The following is an 18,083-nucleotide window of genomic DNA, read 5'->3' as shown; positions in this document are numbered from 1 at the left end:
AAAACCTGAAGCGGAAGACTGGGGACATTTTCATCTCAGCTTTTCAGGCCTACGTGACTGTGGGGAAAGGAGCTGGTTGTGCCCACCTGCCCTGCTTTGCATGGGGAAGACCCTTCCTTGGCACAGCAGCCTGAACAGCCACCAGCAAAGCATCTCTCTGTCCTGCTGTACCTGGGAGTGTTGGTTGACAGCCGGCTGAACATGAGCCAGCAGTGTGCCCAGGTGGCCAAAAAGGGTATCAGAAATAGTGTGGCCAGCAGGACCGGGGCAGCGATCGTTTCCCTGTACTCGGCACTGGTGAGGCTGCACCTCAAATACTGTGTTCAGTTTTGGGCCCCTCACTACAAGAAGGACATCAAGGTGCTGGAGAGAGTTCAGAGGAGGGCAACAAAGCTGGTGAGGGGTCTGGAGAACAAGTCCTATGAGGAGCAGCTGAGGGAACTGGGGCTGTTCAGCCTGGAGAAAAGGAGGCTGAGGGGAGACCTGATCGCTGTGTACAGCTACCTGAAAGGAGGTTGTAGCATGGAAGGTGTTGGTCTCTTCTCCCAAGTAGCAAGTGATAGGATGAGAGGAAATGGCCTCAAGTTGCACCAGGGAAGGTTCAGATTGGATATTAGGAAAAATTTATTCACAGAAAGGGCTGTGGGTCATTGGAACAGGCTGCCCAGGGAAGTGGTTGAGTCACCATCCCTGGAGGTGTTTAAAAGACATGTAGATGAGATTCTTAGGGACGTGGTTTAGTGGCAGTGTTCGGTTAATGGTTGGACTCTATGACCTTGAGGGTCTTTTCCAACCAAAATGATTCAGTGATTCTATGATTCTATTCTCCACTGCTCCATGAGCCTCAGGCCCAGCGAGGGGCGTGCAGGAGCCCCGTGCTGGGCTGGCAGCACAGGCTGAAGCACACGAGCATGGTGCCCTCCACAGCTGTGGGGGGAAGCCAGGACAGCAGCGGGTGTTGCAGACTGGAATGAAGGCGAATCGGCAGGACCATGTGGGGTGCCCATCGCACGGCTGGCCGTGGCCCCCCACCCTTCAGCCCTCCACAACGTGCAGCATCACAGGCACAGGAGCACAGTCGCTCGGTGCCGGAGATTGACAGCCTGCAAGCAGCGGCACACAGCTCCCCGCAGCTGCGCTAGGTCACTCGGCTCTGGGCAGCCCCTGTACCTTCGCTTTCCTGGAAAGCAGTTTCTGTTCATTACTGAGAAAGCCCTGCTCTTGGAGGGGAAGGAGGGGCCTGGCCACCGCTTTATGAAAAGGGACCACTACTTGTGCTAATTTTTTCTCATAGAAGTTGAACTAATACAGCCTCCGTTCGCTCTAAACCACAGAAAGGTGTTTTTGTTTGGGTTTTTTTTTTTTTTTTCTTCTGGGGGCAGGGGAGGAAGGGGGCTGGGGGATTTTTGTGTGTTGGTTTTGTCCTCCTGGCTTTCTCTTTCTGTGGTGGTGTTGGGTTTTCTTCTTCTTCTGAATGCTTCACTGTGAGCATCTCCTAAAAGGAGGCTTTTAAGAAAGTTATGAGAGGGACCACCTAGAAAGGGGAGGAAGGGTCAAAAGGGAAAACCACCTATGACTGTATGCGGTAAAAGGTTGTACATTTTGTACTGTTTGCAGGCTGGACTTGCAGCACATCAGGAGATTGTGGCAGTCATTTCCTACCCACCCCCCAAGCATCCTTCCATCCTTCTCTCTGTACCAAATCTCATGCACTGCCTGCATCATCTCTCATGCCAGGGTACCCAGGCCTGCCCTATGCTTTCTTCTCTCCCTTTTCTTCCCATTTGACCACCTGGCAGGAACCCCCCAGGTTATGTCTGGGCCACTTGGATCGCTCCATCGCCAGGATGGTGTCACCTCCTACTTACATGCTATCCGCAAAGCCAGTATGCACACCGGTGGGCAACAGCACGTTTGGGTCTGGCTGGAGGCCCAGTGAGGCAGTGAGCCCCTAAATAATTGGTCACTCATCATCTGGAGATGATGGTCCAGCCCAAACTGAGCTTCCACTCACAGGTTTGTGGGCTGAAGGGCAAAGCAGTACTGACACATCTAACGTGTTCACCCATCTTCCCACCCCAGTCCCCTTTATGGTCTTCTCCTTTTGCTTTTCTGTATCTCTCTTCCTTTCTGCAGATTTTCAGTGCTTCATTCTCTCCACCTCATTTCTTTCCCTCACCACACTACCTTCTCCCTTTGTCTGGGGCAATGCATGCCTTTTGCTTTCCCAGAGAACCATCTTTATTCAGCAGTTTGCAGTGACGTGCCCCAAAATACCTTTTTTCTTCCCACACCTCCCAAACTGACAGGGGTAAATAGGCAGCTTGTGGCTTTCTACTTTGTGCAGGCTGTAAGGAATCTGCATGCTGAGAAGGAGCAAAGCTACTAGGGTGTTATTGGCTCTTGGGCTGTTGGGTATCAACATCTTTGAACTTACCCAAGACTTGGGGGTTGCTGAAGAACAAGCAGATAAATTCCACAAAGCAGAACTATGATCCAAAGGTAGAACGAACTCAGACCTACTGCCTTCGGCAGCTGGACTGCAGATGAAACTCTTTGTAAAAGGTTCATTCTGTCAGCAGCTTTATCAATTAATGCTTTCATGTTTAATGTGTTTAAAGTTTTACTATCAGGGATAGTGAAGGAATATGTATTCTTAGGCAAAAAAAAAACGAAGAGTGGGACAAAACTTGTAAATCATAAGAACAAATCTTGGTATCTTCTTGGGAACTATTCCTCTCCAGGCTGTCAACAGCATTCTGGACATCTCAGAAACCCCGTCTTTAGGATGGATCCACCTTTCTCCAGAGATGCACCAGTGGACAGTGTTCAAAGCAAAGTGCTCCTGACAGGACCATTAGCCTGCCTGCATCCTCACTGTCATCACACGGAGCTTTTCAGGTGGGTATCCATACACTGAAAACAGTTGGGAAAAAAAGCATCAGTCCAGTGGTGAGAGCATGGGGAGTCTCTTGGTTCTAGGGAATTTACTTGTATTCTTTTTTTTCTTAAGAAAACTCAAAGACGGGGTTTGTTTTTCACCTTAAACACATCCAGGTGGTTTCAGGCTAGCATGGAAGAAATGCGGCACCAGCAAAGCCACTGCTTGAGCATGGTTTGGTTGCTGTCTCCTCCTTTGTATCACAGGACACAAAGCTACTTCAGCATCCTTGTGTTTTTCATCTATAATGAAGCCACCTCAGAGGCACCTTAATCCTGAACACATTTTGGGCCATGTGAGTCAAGTCTGGGCTTTGGAAAACTGTGGTTAATGGTGCCATCGTGTCATGTCTCACCAGCTTTTATTGCCGAAGAGGATTGCAATAGATTTCAGCTGTAACTGCTGCGAGGTCGTGATTTCAAGTGGATGAGAGAGGGAAGAGTGAGACCCACAAGCCATCTCCAAGCAGTGAGGCTGGTTGCTACTTTTCACAGGCAAAGACGAAGAGGAAGAATAAAAGGCAGAATTAGAGTAGTCCATTTAATGTTAAGGCAAAGTAGCTGGTACAGTCTGTTAAGTCACCCAGTAAATTCTATAAATATCCACAGAGGGAAACGGAGTCCCTACTAGGCAACTGTAAAGCAAACTGCAGGGTATTTTTGAAGCTGCCATCCAAAAATAAAAAGAAAAGTGTGACAAGTCTACTTAAAAACCAAAAATGGAACAGATGAGCACTTAGTCTCTGCTGTGATTTAGAGCTCCAGTGGCAGGTCCTCCCACTGAAGCCTCCCTGTAAAAGAATGCTTTGCCCAGACTCTTGTGGAAGTTCAGAAATTCTTCTGTGGTCAGCAGCATCTTCATACTTGGTTGAAAGAAAAAAAAAAACAAGCACCGATGTCTCAGTACTCAGTGGAACTTCTGGCAAGGCTGCAGATCAGATTCAGTGGTGTGTTTCTGACCGCTTTGTGCTTCTTAGCAATGCAAAGCAGCTGTACAGCCCTTTTAGTCAGCTGCTCAACCTGCAGTTACAGCTGCTTTGCATCGCTGGAGTGGTGCAGAGCAGCCAGAGCGCATCTGCGTTGGGTGTTTGCATACAGCTTTTTCAAGAGGGCAATTCACCTGGCACGCAAGCAGCAGTCTCAGATCTGAATCTGGCAAAAGTATACAGGTGAATGAGAGCTCCCACAGCGCAATCAAGTCATAGCCTAATTGCAGGCTAGGCCTTAACTGTGGGGTTTGTATTTAATTGTGAAGTTTATCTTTTGTACTATTATGTCTATTCTCTTCAAGCAATACTACGCTTACAGCATGGACCACATAGAGCATTATTTATATTTTACATCAATTTTTTTGGGTGCACTTTCCCATTTTTTCTGTGATTTCCAGTATTTTCATTCCACCCGCTGAGGCATCAGTGTGTATTTTTAGGCATGTTCCTCAAGTGCACGTTACGCTGCTGCTCGCTCTGCACTGCCAGGGTGCCCAGTGCCCTTCTGGGGGCTCCTACTGTGCCCGAGCGGATCTGGGAGAACTCTGGCAGTGAAGGTCAAGGCCGGGACAGCCTCCCCCGTTCTCCGCCGGTGTGAGGGGCCCTCGTTTGCCGGCTCTGCTCTCCGGGTCCTGTGCACAACCCCCCGCCCCGGTGGGTGTCTCATGGCCCTGCGGCCCCAGCCCTGGGCACCGCACCCCCCTCTCCGGCGCTTGCGAGCTCCGGTGTCCCAGCGCAGTGTTGGAGGGCAGCAGACGGTAACCGGGAGGAGGGGCAGAGCCCCGGTCCCCCGCTGCCGCCGTCGGGCCGCGCCGCGACGTCCCCGGGCCGGTTCGTGGCTCCGGCGGGTCCCGGGGGGCGGTGGATGCTGCGGTGCCGCCCCGGTGGGGTTCCTCTGCCAGTCTGCAGCGGAGGGGCTTCCACAGCCGCTTTGTGGTTTTTCTCTGTCTCTCTCTCTGTCTCTCAATCCGTCCAACCTTTCCTTTTTGAAAAAAGAAAACTTTTTGTCTTCTTTACTTTTTTTTTTTTTTTTTTTTTTTTTTCCCCCTTGCAAGAGCCACGCCGTGGAAAGACGAGGTGGTGGAGGAGGGAGAAACCCCTCCCCTTCCCCTCCCCCGTGGCTCCTTCCTCGGAAAAGAAACACTTGGGGGGTTTCCTCCCCTCCGCTCCCCGGAGCCGAAGCCGCCGCCGCGGCGCCCGCCCGCCCCGGGGCTGAGGAGGGCCCGCCGGGCAGCCGCGCCGCCTCCGGTAAGCCGCGCACCGGCCTCTGTGTGAGTCGAGGGGCCGGGGGAGGGATGCGGAGCGGGGCCGCCTGGGTTTCGCTTCGGGGCGGGAGAGCGGCGGCGGGGGCAGAGCCGGGCAGAGCCGGGCAGCGCCGCGGTCGCCCCGGCACGGAGCGCTCGCTCGCACCGGCGGCAGCGCCGCCCGCCCGCCGTCCCGGAGGGGCCGAGAGTAAGTTGTGCGGCGTTAACTGAAAACGGCCTTTTTAGGGTGGGGGGTGTGGGTGGGTGTTGTCTGTCTGTCTGTTGTCTGTCTGTCTGTCTCCTCTGGTCCCCTTTTACCGAGGGGTGGAGTGCGGGCGTGCAGCCCCAGCTGGTTTGGCTCCGAGGAGCGTCGGGGCTGCTGCTGGTTGTAGAAGAGGTAGCGTGCCCCGGGGATGGCGGTGAGGATTTGGGGTGCCGGCAGCTCTGGTGGCCCCGAAGCCAGACCTGTGCTGTGCTGGGGGACTGGTGGGGTGCTGGGAGCAGCCCGGGGGGGCCTCCCGCGGGGCTTGGGGCTTGTCCTGCCGTCAAGGTGTTCTCCACAGCATCAGGGCAGGGAGATGCTTGTTTTAAAGTGAAACCTGCAAATTATTTAACGTCTCAGATGGGTCTGTAGCCAAGCAGCCGCATGGGTCCAGGTAGCAGGTAACTTGGGCTTTGTGCCCCTTCTTTCCCTTCATGTAAACCACTGGAGACACAGCGCACAGGGTGTTAGACTTAGTCTGAGCTGGAAAAGCCAGCTGCCTGCCAGAATCGGAGGCGTTACAGGGAAATGGGGTAACCGTGAACCAGGAGTGGATGTGCCCCTTGGGGTTGCCCTTGAAAGGCAGAGGAGCTCGCCATCCTCCAGAGCCGGCACAGTCAGAACGCAGCCTCACACCTGCCTTTTCTCAGAAGATCGGTGCCGCGTGCCCATGAAAAGCCTCGTCGGCAAAGGTTATCGCTAAAACCTCCTCCTTTATGCAATCTGAGTCATGGTGCTTGCAGCCATGTAGGATCCGCTACTCACTTTTTCCCCCAAACACACATGCTCTTACTGAGAATTTTGGAATAGTTACCACCTAAAACCTCAGCTCATGCTGCTCTTAGGATCTTTTTTTTTTTTTTTTCCTTTTTTAAAAATTTAGTTTAAGAGCGTGTTCCTTCCTGCTCAGTAGAAGCTTGGAAGCAGGATGTGGATGAACCGTAGAGGTAACTGAGAGGAACTCAAGAATGTTAAATAAATGTCCCTGGCTTTTTTCTTCCCCTGCATGGGTGAAGGAGGGGGATGTGGCTTGACCATTGTTCTGGAAATGTGAGGGTAAAGAGTATTGTTAGCAAGCTGTTATTTAGGACTATGTGGTCCAAACAGTGCCATTTGCTAGTTCTAATCCTTGCAGCTCTCAGAGAACTTAAATGAAAAATGCAGTCACATGTTGACCATGCTCAACAATGTAAAATGGGGTGGGATCAGAAATAACTAGTTTCCTGATGTTTCATTCTCTGTTGACTGTGCCCTTAAGAGGGTATGCAGACATATCTTCTTTCTCCAAACAATTGTGACTGCGGTTCAGATGCTGCGTGAACGTCAAATAGCCCATTCAGTCACAGCAGGGCTACGGTCATGTGCTTAAAAATTATGCACATGCACAGAAGTTTGTGGAACTGAGGCTCTATTATCACATAATGTTGGTCTTGGTTGAATGAAGTTACAACGAGATGTGGCCAGTTGCTGCAGATGAAGCCAAGCTTTGTTTCTGTGTTCGTGAGCGATTCTGCTGGGTATGTGATTTAAAATGTAGTTGTCGAAGTGGGGATTCTTCTCTCTTCCAGAATGGAAATCTCTTGGGCACAAACCTGTGGGATTACTGGGATGCCAGCCTCCCACACAGGTTGCCATCGTTTCCCGAGCTAGGCTGGGATCTGGGCCTTTGTTATTTCTGTGCTCCTTGTTATCGTTCAGCATGTTGTATGTCCTTCGATGACCTGGCTTGCTTATCACTGTCTTAAATGTAGTGGAGTTGAGTGACAGCACAGGGCTTTTGTTTCAGATCGCATCGGAAGGCACAGGCGAACTGTGCCAGGGTCCCGAAAAGCAGGCATAGAGGAGCACCAGGGAGAGCCCGAGCTGCTGCAGATCCTGCTGCAGTGTGTCCCGGTCCTGACTGCCCAGAGAGGGCCGAATTCAGATTCCAGATGACAGCTTCAAACATGCAGCCGGTGCCTCTTGCCCTCAATCCAACTGGGACTCCTGTGAAGTTGGTGGTTGGTTTGCGCAAGGGTAGAGCTGGAGTTGGGTGGTGTAAATTGTTAGTTGCTGTCACTAATACTGTGATTGCACTGCTGAGAAACAAAGGAGAAAATGTGCCTTTTGGAGCTGAGTTTCTTCCCTTGCTCCTCATTTTCTCCATCCCCGCTGGGGTTTTGCTCTTCCCTCCAAGTCTTTCCGTGCAGCTCCTCACCACCCCCATCTGCCCTGACAACCCACGGGCTTCTCTATCCTGGTTTCTCCCACCTTAGCTTGGTCAGCAATAAACAGATGGTGCCAATGCTTAAATATGACATAATTTGGATCGGGTTGACACTGTGGTTAGATTAATAAAAGCTGTGGGGAGGTGACATGTTCCTGAGCTGTTATTCCAGGCCGCTGCAGACCTCAGCTAGTGGTGCTTGACAAAACTCGCAAGCTGGGAGAGGTAAATGTAAATGTGGATGGTACAAGAGCTGCGTATTCCATTCAGGGATGATATATTTTTACAGAGTAAATGTATTAAGTGTGTGTGTCATTAGGAGGCATCATATATTTATTTTAAATCATGCAACTAAATGCTACATTAATTAGATCCTTGTTTACATGTAAGTAGAGAGGCAGAAGGCAGGCATGATATCAACTTACCCTATTCTATCCTGTCAGTCTGCTTCACTACTGGCTGCTCTTCTGGTTTGCATTTGTGCATATCCTGCAGCCTTCTGCCTCAGTAAGGTATTTATTAGCTCACCATTCTGCCAAAATTGGTCTCAGACCCTTAAAAAAAAAAAAGTGCAGTGGTGTTTGATGTAGCAGGATTTGGTGGCTTTGTGTTAGTGAGTGGTCAAAATGACTCGAGTAAAATTCATTTCCCCCCCGACCAAGTGCAAGATTTCAACTTAAGATTTAAAAGTGAGTGGTGTAAAGTCCTACTTTTTAAACTTAAGGGAATCTCTGCTTCCCTTCGTAGGTATTTAGTAGTATAAAAACATTAATTCAGTTTTAGTAAAATCGCTAAATGCCGGTTTTGTGTTGTCTTTGGAGACTTTAGAGCTGCCCCCTTATTTTCGTCCTCTTCAGTGGAGAAATGAAAAGGCCTGTGTGCACTTCACAGGAAATGAGTGTCTGATACAGGCTTGCAGGCTGCACATTTCCAAGAACTGCTCTCAAGGTATTTTGATAATGCACATTCTCTCTGCCTTCTCCCTTCCTGCTCCCCATGCGTTTTCTGTGCCTCTGCTTGTTCACAAACACACGCAAAGTACGAGGGACAGGATCGAATGGTGCCAATATTAACTTTGCAAATAGGCTACTCTAGCTTTACATCTGCTCTTTTGGAGCTGTGGCTGGTAAAATTGGGTTAAGCTGGCAGCATTCAGTTGCCTTTGTCTAAGCAGAGAGTTTTTGTCCTCCCCCTCACTGCCTGCAAATGCTGAAGAAAAATTTTGACTTCAGATTGTGACTTGTGCAACAGGGGTTTTTTGTGTGTGTGTGTGTGATTCTGCAGTTCAGAAACAGTTTGGATCTACTTTCATACTTCCTCAGTAGCAAACTTTATTTGGAAGCTTAGGCTGAGGCTGTCACGGAAGAAAATAAGCGTGGCTGTTAGCAGTTGGAAAATGTCAAAGATCTCCATTCGTGCAATCTGAACTGCATAGTTGGGCTCCTGTACGGAAGGTGTGTTGCTAAAGCTGAGAGGGGGTTGGTGTGGGTTTGCCTGGGTCAGCATGCTCGTAGTGATGTGCGCAGATGCCCGGAAGAATGGTTTGATGAGGCTTTTTGACAGACCAGCAGTGTTGTTCTTCATCTGTTTTTGAGTTCTTCCTTGTTTTCAGGTGGGATTTTGAGATGTGGAGAGAGGAAAGCTGGAGCTGGAGAAGCATTCTCCAGTCCTCCCTGCTAGAAGTTATGTTCATCCTCCGAGATCCAGCTAAGTGATGTGATGGACCAAGAGCCCCACTCAAGGGGATGCTGAGAGAGAAGGAATGTCTCTTACCAACCTCATTGCCACAGCCGTTTCTGATTCTGAGCTGCTTTAGCAGTAACCACTGAAATCTGCCATTTGCGTAGGATGCACACTGATATTCAAGTCAGCACATCCAAGCAAGTGATGCTGTTCTCTTTCGTCATTAAAAAATGAGATAAAAATGGGCTGAGCTACTTTTAACTACTCTGCAGCAGCTCCATAGTTGATTCCTCATCATGACTTTATATGCCCTTGTTTACTTCTTCAGTTTTGCACAACTAAAGGACGTTTATGCTTTGTACTGGGCTCCCCTTAATCTTATGTGAAGTTTGAGTGGTTAGGAGGTGGCTTAAAAAGGTGATGCTAAAGATCCCAGCCCTTTGCTGCTGAATTCCTCTGCCTAAAGTCTGCTAAAGCATAGCGTAGTGGGTGCTTTACCGAGACAAGGCAGAGACGTTTGAGAAAGAAGAGAAATTAGACTCTTCAGATCAGCTCTTTCACTTTCCCCACCAGCAGCATTTTAATGTCTATGTGATTGGAGTTTTTCCTTTTATGAGTTTTAAAATTAGTTACTTTTCAATCTCAGTCACCTTTGAACTTCCTCTCTTCTAGTTTTATGAAAGAGCATAAAAAGAAAGGCCCGATTGTGCTGTATCTTTCTCTTGCATCGCCCTGTATCTCTCTGCTCTCTAAGCTGCGCATGAAGTATCTCCAGTCTCTCTCTGTCTGAACACTTACATGCGACTTTTTATCGCCCATCTGTAGGCCCATCCCCTTTGTTTCAGCTCTGTTTTTATTTAAAGCGACTGGAACTGAATGTATTATCTCAGGTGATGACATTACTGTTACGTTCCCACCCATCCATTTTGCAACCTTACACTCATGTTTGCTTCTTGGTTTTTAATGACTGCTTTTGCATTCGGAGCTAGAGCTTTCCTTAACGAACCCTCAACATGGTTACTCGGCTCATTGATCAGCTGCACCACTTAATTTATCGCTCTTTAAAATACAGACCCAAGTCTGCATGCACTTGGGTTTGTCAGGACAGAGTCTTGCCTGACCCTCGTGCTTGCCAGCCTGCCAAATCTCGAGTGACCTCTGACTTCTCTGGCCTGCAGAGAGTGAAGTGGTTTTGTCACTGTTTGCCCTGGGAAGGCGATGGAGGGGCCTCGCTGCTTTTCCAGCCTGGATTTAAGTAACGTGAGGCTGGCAGCTGCCTGCTGAGGGGAGAGGTTACACCTCCGGTGTTTGAGGTGTCACAGGCAATGGCAGCTTGAAGACAGGGGGAGATGATTTCTAGAAAGGGACCTGGGTCAATGTGTGTGTTTGGATGGGCAGGGGGAAGGGAGATGCTGGCACCTGATCTGGGGGAGGCTTTGGGCTTCTTGTCCTCACCAACCCATCACAGGGAGGGACGCTCTGCAAAGTGGTCAATACGGAGGGAAGATGCAGCGGCTGGGAGGGTGGCAGAAAGGTAGGTGGGTATGCAGGGGCTGAAATGCCTTGGTTTCCTCAGGACAGCCCTTTTCCACCTCCCATCACTCCGGAGCACGACTGCTCCTTGTCTTCTGCCCGTCTGGTTTACAGGTCCTGGGGTGCTGCTGGCTTTACCTCATGCACTGTGTCTCACATTTTGTTGTGCTTCTGACATGGAGAATTTGGGGAAGCACAAAGCATGTCCCAGCAACTGTTGCTTCTTCAGATATTGTCTTTCTGATGGGGAGCTTTGTTTGGGGATTGCCTCTCCCCTACAGCCAGGTAGACACGTGCTGCTCCTACCTTAGCAGTACATGTCAAAAAATGTTCCTTACAGCACTTGCAGCCCTCTGGCAGCTGATTTGATTGAGAGAACACCTCTCTTTGCATCTCAACCAGCCATTTCCAAACTCCTTCAAAATCCCTGGGTATATTCCACTGTGTCCAGCTGACTCTGCTCTAATGTCACTTTTCCATGTCTCTTCTGATGGAGGCCCCCGCCTTTTGCCCCTTCAGGTTAAACAACGTTAAATACTGGAGAATCTCGTCAGCATCCTTTGCAAGAAAAAAAAAGAAATCTTCTTATGTAGCTTTTCTTTGCTGTCCTTGTCCCCACTTGGTGACATCCCAGTTAATTAAATGATTCCCCCAGAGGTCTTCTGGTTTTGATAGGCTGAAAATGCCATTCGTTTTCTTGGTTTTGTTTTGTTTACCTTGGCTACCTGCCATCCCCATTTCATGACAGCTATCCTCATGTAAATTTGTTCCCTACCGTCAGTAATTTATATTCCTTTATATCAGCTTTGCCAGGGTGAACTTTTTATCTTCTGAAGGATTATTGAGGTGGTAGAGAGATTCGGGCAGGGACTGTGGTTTTGTAGTGTGTGTGTTTAGTGCCTCTGATCCATGGCAGAGGCCCTTGCAAGCTGTCACACCTGCAGCTCATACCTGCGGTGTCACCTGTGTTTTCCCCAAGCCTGTCCTCTTAGCCAGACAGCATCTCTGCTCCATTGGTTGTGGGAAGTCTGCACATTCTGTCACTTTAAGATTTCCTAAATAACTCCTCATGACACTTTTTTTTTTTTTTTTTTTTTTAATTCTTTTCACTTTTGACTCTCAGGACTAGTTTCTTTATTTTGTGTGTTGGAAATCCCCTGTTACAAAACTTAGTGCTGTGCATCTGTGCTTTGTGACCCTCACCCCCTTCCTCTGAAGGCACGGTCGCTGTACTGCCCCATGGCCCCTCACATCTTCTGAAGCTTGTCCTTCTTGAGAGCCAAGGGAGGATCTCTGCCCTGTGCCTCTGGGTTCTGGCTCGCGTTGGTTAAGCGCCCGGGACTCCTCTCTAAAATTCTAGTTCTGATCACGATACCGAACCAGTTCTAGCTGCAGACACTGCTCATTTCTCAGAGTTCGCTGCTTCTTGGAATTCCTTTCCAGCTAAATGTGATGGTTTTGATAAAAGGGACCGCTGACGGCCTTCACTTCTCAGGATTTACCAGTTTCCTCACACAGGGCGCTGGAACAACTGAAAAAAGTCAGTTTAGCTGACAGAGGCTGGAATGGAGAAAACATACCTGTGCTGCTGGTCTGGGGATGGCGGGGCAGTGATCTGCCCCAAGGGAGGGCAAGGACACCACCCCAGGCATTGCTGCCCCGGGCATCGCTGCCCCCTTCCCGCTGATCCCCGTCTCTCAGCGGGGAGACAGGACAGAGTTTCCAATAGGGAACCACGAGGGACTCGTGTTGTCTCGGTCTCCTCATTGTGCTCTCTCCCCATCTCCTCATTTCTTCACCCGAACCGGGGAGAGCCCCGGCTGCCTTCCCGGGGGGCTGTCCCCTCAGCCTGCGGGCGGTGAGGAGGGAGGGGAGGCCAGGCGGCCATGGCGGCCGCGTTCCGGGCTGAGCACGGGGCTGGGCCTTGGCGTAGCTCTGCTGCACCGACACGCGTGGGGATGGCTGCTCGCTGCGAAACTGCGAGGGCTGGGAGCAACACAACCCGGCTTCCTTGGCTTACTTAGAATCTGCTGTGTTGGCCAGAGGCATGAAACAAAAACTCTCTTCCCTTTAGCCATGGCAGGATAGCCTCAGCTGCAGCTTCGAAACTTAGTAGTAACCCATCCCGATGTCCTTTTTCTAACTTTTAAAAAAAATTCTCTTTTCCTCAGTTACAGAAAAGGAAAAAAACCAGGCTCTTGAACCAGAATTCAGTCTCCACTAGAGGCTGTTCCTTGCCAAAAGTCAGTAATTTTGGTAGTTTTGCTTGCTGTGGAACAGGCTGTAGTTGCTTGTGGCTACTGCACAGCAGCCTTTGAGTTCAGGGAAGCAGTGTGGTTCTCTGTTACTCTGAAAGGGCAGGATTAGTTTCACACTGGGCTATTTCTACAAGGAGCAGGCTGTTTCATTTGGAAGTAGTTGTTCCGATCGTGCATAGTATTTCCAAGGTATGAGTAGGGGACCCTGAAAATGGGGTCTTTCCAGCTCGTTTGGTTAGTCCAGCAAAAGCAATTAGCTTTCCCTGTAAACCATCACCATCCTTTTTCTTGAAGCGTGTTACACAGAAACCAAACATGCTTGCAGGCTTCCCTGCCTTGAAGAATACTCAGTGCGTATCACACTATCTTGTGGGTTTTCTTGGGGTAACAACCTTTTAGCCTTTGTCAGCAAAGTGTCACGTTAACGCAGAAAGCATGTCATAGAAAAATACGATAAGAAGTACAAAACCTAAATATCAGATCCATGGGAAATTATTTGTGGTTTTGAAATGTGTTCTCCAACCCCAACGTTTTGGAAAGGGATTGATGACTCTATGATCCTTGTGGGTCCCTTCCAGCTGAGGACATTCTATGATTCTGTAAGGTCGGTCCTCCTGCAAGGTCTCCAGCAGCTGGTTCCCGGAGCCTGTGTCCAGGATTCTCCTGTTGTGTCTTTACTGCATGGAAGCATGAGCCGTCAGAGTGTGTGTGCTGCTTCAACTTACTTTATATAGTATTTATGTATTTTTTAAAAATATTGCATCCTTGTTGAACACTGGTCTTGCAGGGAAACGCAGTTTTGGTCTGGGGTGTGCATGCGTGATGTGGTATTTTTTTCTTTTTTTTCCACGTATTCCCTCACGTGTCAGACATGATGGCAGCCTTGCACCAAACCCTATTTATAGCCGTGGCATAAAAGATACAGGGAACTGCGATGTCTCCTAGGCCTGCTTTGTGCTGGAGAAATCGGCTGTGATTAATGCTGGTCCTCTGAGCTGAGCTGCGCCACATTCCTCGCCTAACCACAGCTCCCTCTGTGCTCTTTGGCGCACGTCTGTCTGTCCGTCTCCTGCCTTTCCCTTCCCGCTCCACGAGCCCTTTCTGGATCAGCCCTGGTTGCGTTGGCCATGGTAGGATGCTCATGACAAGGGGCATTGGTGTGGCTGTGCAGCCATGTACCGTAGCGGTGACATTGTGGTTTAAACTGGTGCCAGTGTGTGGCAGACGGTGGCGGCTGTGGGAACCAGGCTGGCCCACCATTAAAACCCAGTGCTGCATGCTTGGCTCTTACCAAGGAGGTTTCTCTTCCAGAAGTTGGCTCGAGCTTTCCTTTGAAACATCCTCTCCAGCCACAAATCAGTAGGCAGCGCATTTTTGTGGGATGCAGACGTGCAAGCAAGAGATGTCTGCTCAGGCTCTGCTGCCAGTAATGGGGATGCTGCTGCAAGGGCTTGTACCTCAGGGAGAGCTTTTCCAAATTATCCCAGTCTCCATCCAGCTGCTCTGGGAACTGTGGGATTGATAAAACTGGGAAATGTCGAAGTCGAATGGAGTGGGTGGTGTAGTAGGGGGATAGACCAGCACTTCTGTGAGCTGTGAGTCAACGTGGCTTGTGGGGCGTGTGCCTGGTCTGGGCTTGGCTCAGGGGAATGCAGGGAGGTGATGTTAAGTCATGGAGCCCAGGTGTAAGTGAAGCCTTACAGGAACTGCCTCTCAAAGGCGTGCAGAAGGCTGGGTTCATTGTTTGAACTTGCTGATGGATCTGCTAACAAATATGGGATTGCACAAGTGGTGGTCTGCTGCTCCACTGGGTCAGCGGGTTTAGTTTGTCCATCTGTGAGGTGAAAAAATAAAGCCTGGAGAGCTGGGGAAGCAGGACAGAATAGTGCAGGCCACAACAGACTGGGTCACTATTCAGATAACTCAGCAGGCAATGGCCACCTACTCTGTTTCAGATAAAAGACTCTAAATGTTGTGTGTTGCATTGAGCATGAGTTTGAGTTTGGTGTTCTGAATTACAGAATCATAGAATAGTTTGGGTTGGAAGGGACCTTCAAAGGTCATCTAGTCCAACCCCCCTGCAATGAGCAGGGACATCTTCAACTAGATCAGATTGCTCAGAGCCCCGTCCAGCCTGGCCTTGAATGTCTCCAGGGATGGGGCATCTACTACCTCTCTGGGCAACCCGTGCCAGTGTTTCACCACCCTCATCGTAAAAAATTTATTCCTTATGTCTAGTCTGAATCTCCCCTCCTTTAGTTTAAAACCATTACCCCTCTGTCCCATTGTAACAGGCCCTGCTAAAAGGTCTGTCCCCATCTTTCTTATAAGCCCCCTTTAATTGAAAGTTCTCCCCAGAACCTTTTCTTCTCCAGGCTGAACAACCCCAACTCTCTCAGCCCATCTTCATAGGAGAGGTGTTCCAGCCCCCTGATCATCTTGGTGGCCTCCTCTGGACTCACTCCAACAGGTCCATGTCTTTCTTTCGTTGGAGGCCCCAGAGTTGGATAGAGAACTCCAGGTGAGGTCTCACAAGAGCAGAGGGGCAGAATCACCTCCCTTCTTCTGCTGGTCACACTTCTTTTGGCGCAGCCCAGGACATGACTGGCTTTGTGGGCTGCAAACGTACATTGCAGGCTCCTGTCCAATCTTTCATCCACCTGTACCCACAAGGTTCCTAACCTTAAGAATCCTTAAATTCATTTCTGTTGTCATAATCTCTTAATGTTCTGGTTTTACGGTTCCTGCTTCCAGAAGATGATGGCAACTTTAAGGTCTTAGCATTTGTCCTTAGACCATCTGTGAGCTGTCTGGACCTAATCAGCTCATGGCTTTGGAAGTAGTAATAATGATAACAATAATAATAACAATCTGCTGTCTTTGTCGCTATCTGAAGTGCTGTATAGATGTTTCTACAATAAGACTGGTCAAAGAGGTTGAGACAAACAACCTGTTCCCAGTTTTGTTGTATTTTAGGTCCATGTTATGGCAAACTGATCGGCTTAGTCACCTCTTTGATGGACATCTCTTTCTTTTCAAAGGATGGATCTGCTCATAGGTAAAGCTTTGCAAAAACTGCAAAGTGCCACATCGGAGTTCTTGAATTTGGACCATATCCAGGCCTGACATCCAGAAACTCATCCCTATGGGTGGTAAATTTAAAGAGGTAAGCTCTTTTAAATGTCCTGGAGGAAGAGTGCAAGAACAAATCTTAGCTGAGTACTTGAAGCTGCTGTTGAACGTGCTGGATTTGTCAAGCCCCAGGGCATAGAGCTGGCTTGGCTGACACCAGTCGCTGTGTACAGTCCCCTTGTTTATTAGAATTGTCTCCTTATATGAAATACACTGCTTTGCCTGGTTAGTGAGCAAGGAGGAAAGCAGAATGCCCGGTGTCAAGAGCACTTATTTTGAAAAGCTCTTGAACCTGCAGTAAATCAGAAGGTCTGGGGAAACTCATCCAGCTTTTTAATTAGTGGGAGGCCAGCTTTTTAGGGTGTATTGCTTTGGCTGCAAGCACTGTTCTGACTGTCTTGCAGTAGGGAGGTAGTAATGTGTCTGGGCTTTGGGGTTTTTTGGTCATTTTTGGAGGGAAGCGGGGAGAAAGCAAATCGTAGTGTGGCAAATCAGAAGAAGAACTAGTTATGCAGATGTATTTCATTACACCCTTGGGCTGGCTTATTCCTAATCCCTAGAGTCCGCTCATCCTCCTTGACGTGGGAGGCCACGTGCACGTCGGACCTGTTGACCCATTAAAAGTGAACCTTAAAGATAATATCAGGAAGCACTTCTAGAGCTAATATTAATACGACTAATATTGCACTGCAGGCCAGGCAGTCGTCTGTTGGAAGTGGGTCACTGAAGCTAAACAAATTCACACCATCTGAGGCTCTGACCCATATGTAGATTTCAAACCGAGTGAACAAATTGTGAGGGTGCTATTTTTGCATTTACTTTGAATTTGAAACGATGACACAGTCTCAGTTCTTAGTCAGTCAGACTTCCAGTAGCAGTGGATTTTTCTTAAAGGACTTGGGAGAATGACTCAAGGTTGAAAACTGGGACAAACGAGTTTATTTTTTTTTCCTGTCAAATGGCATCGGCAGCCTTAAACAAATTTTCTATCTGTTTGTTATTTTTGAAACTAGCCTGGAAATGAAAGACAGCTGCCTGCTTCTGTTTTCCTGCTTGAATTTGTTCTCCAAGCTAGACCCATGAGATTGGCAAAATTTCCATTTGGATCCAAGAGAAGTTGCTGTTTGGGAAGAGCGGCTGCTGGTGGGACCGGGGCTTCCTCTTGCGCTTGTCAAGGCTGTGCTGCAGCCCAGGAGGCAGCTGGCAGGAATATGACCTCCTTTTTCTATAGTCACTAATGTCAGGGGGCTCTATAGCTTCCTCGTCCAACAGAGAGGAGAAGGAAAGGGACAGAGACGCTGCAACTTCTTGTGGCACCTACAGTGCTGAGCTTTTGCTGGAGATAGATGGCCCCAGTTGCTGCATGTGGCAACTGTGTTTGCTTGCATTCTGCTCACTAAATCAGCTTCCCCTAAGATTTATTCTGACTTGCTGAACCATCTGAGCAGCTTTCAACTGCTGCCGTTGTTTGGTTTTGTTTTTTGTTTTGGGGGGTTTTTTTTAATAGAAAAGAAAAAACGCAACTTGATGAACTCCTTCCTACCCCTCCCACCTTTCTGTACGCGTGGAATTTCCCTCCCGTGATGACATGTAGCAAAAGGGCAGGATCTGCAACATTCAGAGTGGTACCAGGGACATTAGGGGGTTGTGACCTGGAAATCTCGGGGCTAGAAACCAGAGAAGCTTCCCAGGCTGCTCTTGGAAAGGATGTTTGTGGCTCCATGTATGGAGACGTGCCTGACAATTACATTAGTGATGTTCCTGTTCAGTATTGAGAGAGACTGAATCACAGAATCATTTTGGTTGGAAGAGACCCTCAAGATCATCGAGTCCTAC

Source organism: Caloenas nicobarica, chromosome 1 (genome assembly GCF_036013445.1).
Source record: "Caloenas nicobarica isolate bCalNic1 chromosome 1, bCalNic1.hap1, whole genome shotgun sequence".
NCBI classification, from domain to species: domain Eukaryota; kingdom Metazoa; phylum Chordata; class Aves; order Columbiformes; family Columbidae; genus Caloenas; species Caloenas nicobarica.
Note: the sequence above shows the minus strand (reverse complement) of the source record.